Raw genomic sequence first — 6,000 nt, forward strand, 5'->3', positions numbered from 1 at the left:
TATCACCATCTATTCGCCGAACTAGTGCAACTATACAATTTACCATTGTATTGGGTGTGTTGGGGACACAAGAGACTCTTTGTTATTTGGTTGCAGGGTTGCTTGAGAGAGAGCATCTTCACCCTACGCCTCCCACGGATTGATAAACCTTAGGTCATCCACTTGAGGGAAATTTGCTACTGTCCTACAAACCTATGCACTTGGAGACCCAACAACATCTACAAGAAGGTTGTGTAGTACACATCAAGCTCTTTTCTGGTGCCGTTGACGGGGAGGTTAGCGCTTGAAGGTATATCTTTAAATCTTGCAATTGAATCTTTTTGTTTCTTGTTTTATCACTAGTTTAGTCTATAAAAGAAAACAACAACAAAAATGGAATTGAGGGTACCTCATATGATTCATCTTCTTAATGTCTTTCATGAAAATAAGGATTTTGATAATTGTGCCAAAGTTTTAGAAGAAGTGTAACATCCAAAAAATTTCAATTTGGAACGTTATACATAGGTCATTTATACATATCATATTTTAGTGCATTTCGTTTTGTGATCCTCAAAATCCTGAGCAACTCAAGGACCCTCGCAGAGAGTTGGGATGTTCCCTCGTTCTCATATTTGAGTTTTATCAAATATTGAAACAAGGATCACTTTGGTTTTAATTATTTTTCTCCACAAAAATATTTCATATTAAAATTATATGAGAGGCGATAATATGACTTCTCCAAAATAAATGAAATGTTGGAGGAAAAATATTAAAATCAGTTTGTATTTTTATTTTGGTTTTACCGCTATTTTATTTGAATTATGAAAATATGCATTTTCCAAAATTGCATTAGTGGCCTAAATAAATGTTCACCTTGTCTGACGTATTTTTAGAGGACGGGGAAAATTTATTTCAGGATTTTTGGAGTCCGTTTAGTATTTCTTTTCTTCGGTTTTCTGCGCGTCGGATTTAAAAAAAACGAACCGCCTTACCGGGCCGTGTCCGCCTGGGACACCGACCCGGCCGGCCTCTTAAAAGGCCGAGGCCCGAGCCGCCAGCCCCGCCCTGATCTGCTGAACCCTAGCCGAGCCCTGCCAGCGCTACCGCCGCAGAAAACGCCATCACCGCCGTCCCATTCTATGAGGTAGCCGTTGGTTTTTTTTAGAAAAACCGATTGTTTTTCGTAAACCTAGATCTAGTTTTTTTATTAGATCGTTTTTTTGGTTTTCTGGGTTTATTTATTTTGTGGACGTTCGTCCGTACGTTCGTTTTAACGAACGCCGTTCATCCGTTAGTCACAGACAGCGAACGTCCATTCGTTAGCTTGTTCATCAGTTTTTCTTTTTCCAGGGTTTTCCGCGATTATTTTTTATCGCGATTTCTGCCCTGATCTTAGTTTTAGTTTATCTTTTCGCTCGTTTATCAGAATCAGGCGATTCAAGCGACTGGATCTTCGTCTCGAAGCCCTCTTTTTGTTTAACCAACTTGAACAAGATTTCGGTACTGTAAAATTTGACTTTAGTCCAGATTAGTAGTCGGATCTTATTTTTTCGCAGTTTGAGTGTCGTTGCTCCGTTTGATTTGTTTCATTTTGCGAACCGGAGTTCCTCAGTTGAATTTTCTGGTTAGATCTTCTTATTTGAGATTTACCCATGCATCCTTGCTTGATTGCTTATCTGTTCTATTGTTTGTTTGCGATAGAACACCCGGAGTGCGAAGCATACTACTACGAGTCTTTAGGATTTGCAGATCGTCAGCAAGGCAAGTAACACTTCGATCATACCCCTTTATCACCCAGTTTTATGCATTAGTTTCAACATTCACACATTGCATGAGTAGGATCTCTTAACATGTGGGTCCGAGAAGTAGATAATGAGGCAGAACCTATTATCCGTTTTGTTATCAAACCCTTGGGAGTTACTTCTACGTTATGCTTATATTGTCATGCTATGCTCGTAGACGTGGATTGGATTTGAGTGTATCCATAACAGATGTGAGTTGTTAATTAATGGTTTAACTTAAGGTGGCAACTTTAATACACATCTGGGTGGATTGCTTATGGGCACCTAGAGAATCCAGTGTTGCCCTAGGATATCCCGAAGTCCCCGTGTGATCATCCTACGGTCCGCCACCCAGGCTCAAAGGGATCATAAGACTATTCATGCTAGAAACTTTTGTGTGCAGCCATAAGACATTATGGGCTCTGGCATAGTTGAGTAAGTTGCGTGAGTTCTTGAAGAGGTGGACTAGCAGATGTAGGGGATTGTAGGTGTACCGGTCCACCTGGAGTAGAGAATAAATGCTTCCGAAAGATTGTGTCTCGGTCATCCGTTTCTCAAACACCCTGTAGTGCGAGAAAACCAACGGAGGAGATCAAGTCTTGTGGGGAAAAGTGCGCAAACCTCTGTAGAGTGTATAAACTAATCATGGTTAGCTGTGTCCCCGGTTATGGACATCGTGAGTATCTGGCTCTTGGATTATCATATGGATCTCATCACTCTAAATTAATTTGTTGGGTTGATAATTAGTTTTAACTGGGATTGTGTTGGAGGAACCTTCTCAATAGTGTTGAACTACCATGATAGTTAAATAAAATATATTCCTTTGTTGCAGGGAAAAATTGGCTTTTCACAAAACATATTAACCATACAGCCTCCACCAGCCATATATGCATGTAGTGATAGCTTTTATCTGTTCATTACTCTCCTGTGTTACATTGCCAGCATATTCCATGTGCTGACCCATTTTTGGGCTGCAACGTATCATGTTGCAGAATTTTCAGACGAGGAGTAAGGTGCGATAGGTCGTTTTTCATGCACTCAGCTATGCCGTTGGAGTTGATGCACTCACTTTATCTTCCAAGCCTTCCGCTGTTATCGTATTAGATGTCCTTAAGCCATATTTATTGTAATAAGTTCTCTCTTGAGACATTCGATGTAATAAGTGTGTGATTGCCACTCTGTTAGAAATCCTTCGAGTACTGTGTGTGTCAGCATTACCGATCCAGGGATGACACTGAAGCATAGAGACTTGACTGTTTGAGGTCGGGTCGCTACAAGAAGAATGCATTAGAATGTTCGGCACTTAATCTTTGTATGATGAGCATGATTGCAATGTTGTCAGTACGAACTCTTTGAATATCCATGATACTAATAATGATTGCACTAGTCATGATGAAAATGTCTCTTATAAGCATGTCAATTTTTGTGGAGTGCATAGAGTTTGCAAGTACACACCAAATAGGGAAGATAGATTTTGCAAGAGGCATAAGTATTTAGAAACTAAATGGTTTCAAGAAAGGCTAGATGTTTGTGCTGAAAATTTAAATTTTCTCAGCCATCCTTGTGAACTTTGCAATGAACGTCGTCATTTAAATATCCAATGCAAATTGTTTCATGATCGAATCGTGTCCCAAAATTGTGATGAACTGATTTCCCTTGCGCATCATAATGAACTTAGTTTGCTTCTGGGTTATGAAGAAATGAAATGTATAATTAAGGATATTCCAGAATTTTCCCTCGATAATGTTCTTGATTTTGATCCAGAGGAAATTTATATGTATTGTGCGGTGAATTGCATTGAAATCCTTATATTGCCAATTACATAAAGACATGAAAACAAATAGAAGATGAAGATAATACTAATGAAAGGGAAGAGACTTCCCAATATGCTCCTATTATTTCTTATGATGAATCAGGTAATGAGGAGGGGCCTTCTATTCAACCAATATCATTGATAAGGAGCTCCAAAAAGAGGATTAAACCCACACATGATGTGGAGAAGAAAAAGAAAAGACAGAGAAGCAAAGGTAAAAAGGCATCCCTCTCAAATGATGTTGCTCCTACTACTCATTGTGATGATATTAGTTCTATAATGTTGGTGCTATCCATACTATTAATGATGAGAGTGATTATTCTTATGATATGAAAAGGCCCAAGCTTGGGGATGCTATGTTTGATCAAACTAACATGTTTGAGAATTTATCTGCTGCAATTAATGTTTGTCCCAAGCTTGGGGATGATATGTTTTATGAAGATGATATTTTTAACATCCCAAGTTTTGATATGCAAATTTATTATGATGATAGCATGCCTCCTATTTATGATGATTATATTGATGAAAGTGGGTTTGGAAGAGTGTCAACTTTAGGAAGTAATGATCCCACTATTTTGGAGGGTGATGAATCTTATTGTGACAACTATGGAAGTGGATTTGGAGAGCTCATGACTTTATTTAGTAATGATTCCACTATCTTGGAAGAGATTTCAATTGATTATAATGGGAACAAAGTTGCTACTTATGATGATTATTGTGATGACACTTATCCTACAAAAAGTAGTGATGATTATATTTATAAAACTTGTCGTGATTATGATTACCCTTTTTCTGAACATTAATCTTTTAAAGTGGAAACAATTTATAGTATTCGAGTTTCTTATGATACTCTCACTATTTTGAATGAGAAGAATTTTGCTTATGTGGAGAGTAGTAAATTGTCTATGCTTGTAGATCTTGAAAAGAATGATTTATGTGATGGTTATATTGTTGAATTCATTCATGATGCTACTGAAAATTATTATGAGGGAGGAACATATGCTTGTAGGAATTGCAATAATATCAAGTTTCCTCTATATGTGTTGACAATCTTGAAGATTTGCTTGTTTTACCTTCCTATGCAAGTTGATTCTTGTTCCCACAAGTTGTTTGCTCACAAAATCCCTATGCATAGGAAGTGGATTAGACTTAAATGTGCTATTTATATTCTTCATGATGCTCTCTTTATGTTTCAATTCTTATCTTTTATGTGAGCATCATTGAAATCATCATGCCTAGCTGGGGGCGTCAAACGATAGCGCTTGTTGGGAGGCAACCAGTGGCGGAGCCAAGGGGGGGCGAGCAGGGGCCTGGCCCCCCTAGTTATCGAGCAAGCACTTACCAGCTTCAAGGTAATTAGCGATAACAAGGGTGAACACTTGTACCTGGCCCCCCCTATCACGTAAACGTAAATTCTAGGAAAGGCAAAGGGCCCATGAGAAAGCCCGCTAATGGCCAGATGGCCTCGTCCGCTAGTAGTTTCCTAGGTGATTGCGCTCTCCCGTGATTAGTGAGTGTGTGGGATTAGCCCTTCCGCCGCCGCCATCCGCTTCCCCCTGCCTGCCTCTGCCCTCCCTGCTCAACTCAGGATCAGATTGGATTCAAACGGCGACGCAGGTGCTTCACTCGTCGATTCTTTAGGCTCGAGCCAACGTACTAAACTTGCCAAGGTTAAGGCCCCGCAGTATATTTTCTAAGCTTATTAGTGATCTGTGATTTATTTTGTATGTATCGATTCTTTCTCAATTCTTTATTTTGCATGTGTTGAACTTATACAACAGAATTTGTTTACTTTGTTTGGGTGATCTGTGATGCCGTCAGAGTTTCTATATTGTATTTGTTCTAGAAATCACCGTAATGCAAATTATCGTATATACTAGTTTCTATATGTGGTGCAAAAATTTCATATGACAAGCTTATAGACAATATAGTGAGTTTTCAAACTTCAGTTCAGCCGCTATGAAGAGAAAAGCGCTAAGTACCAAATATCATCAGGATTAATTCATTTCAAAGCATGTTGCTGCAATTAGTTATAACTCTCCCTATCTCAACGGCAAGTGCAAAGCGGATTTTTTTATATTAAAATTATGAACACATGTATTAGAAGTAAAATGTGAGACGGCATGCTTTGTTATTGCTTGATAATCTACATTGAAAGATAATTAACAGATGCCTCTTTTTCAAATAGAATGTGGTGGGGAAACCCTTTTTTGAAAAAGAAAAATTGAAAATTAACAGCTAAGATCCCTGCTGATTAAATTATTAATATCTTCCTTTTTACTATCAATCATGGAGTCAAATTTAAACCAAAACAAATGTACATGTTTATATAGCATCAAAGCACGTCCTTGTTATGGTACTATAAGAAAAAGTTGCGCTAGATTTTTTTTGTCAACTTGGCTTGGCCCCCCCTATGTCTAAATCCTG

The sequence above is a fragment of the Triticum urartu genome, chromosome 3A, assembly GCF_056163025.1.
Source record: "Triticum urartu cultivar PI428250 chromosome 3A, HENAU_Tu73, whole genome shotgun sequence".
Taxonomy (NCBI): domain Eukaryota; kingdom Viridiplantae; phylum Streptophyta; class Magnoliopsida; order Poales; family Poaceae; genus Triticum; species Triticum urartu.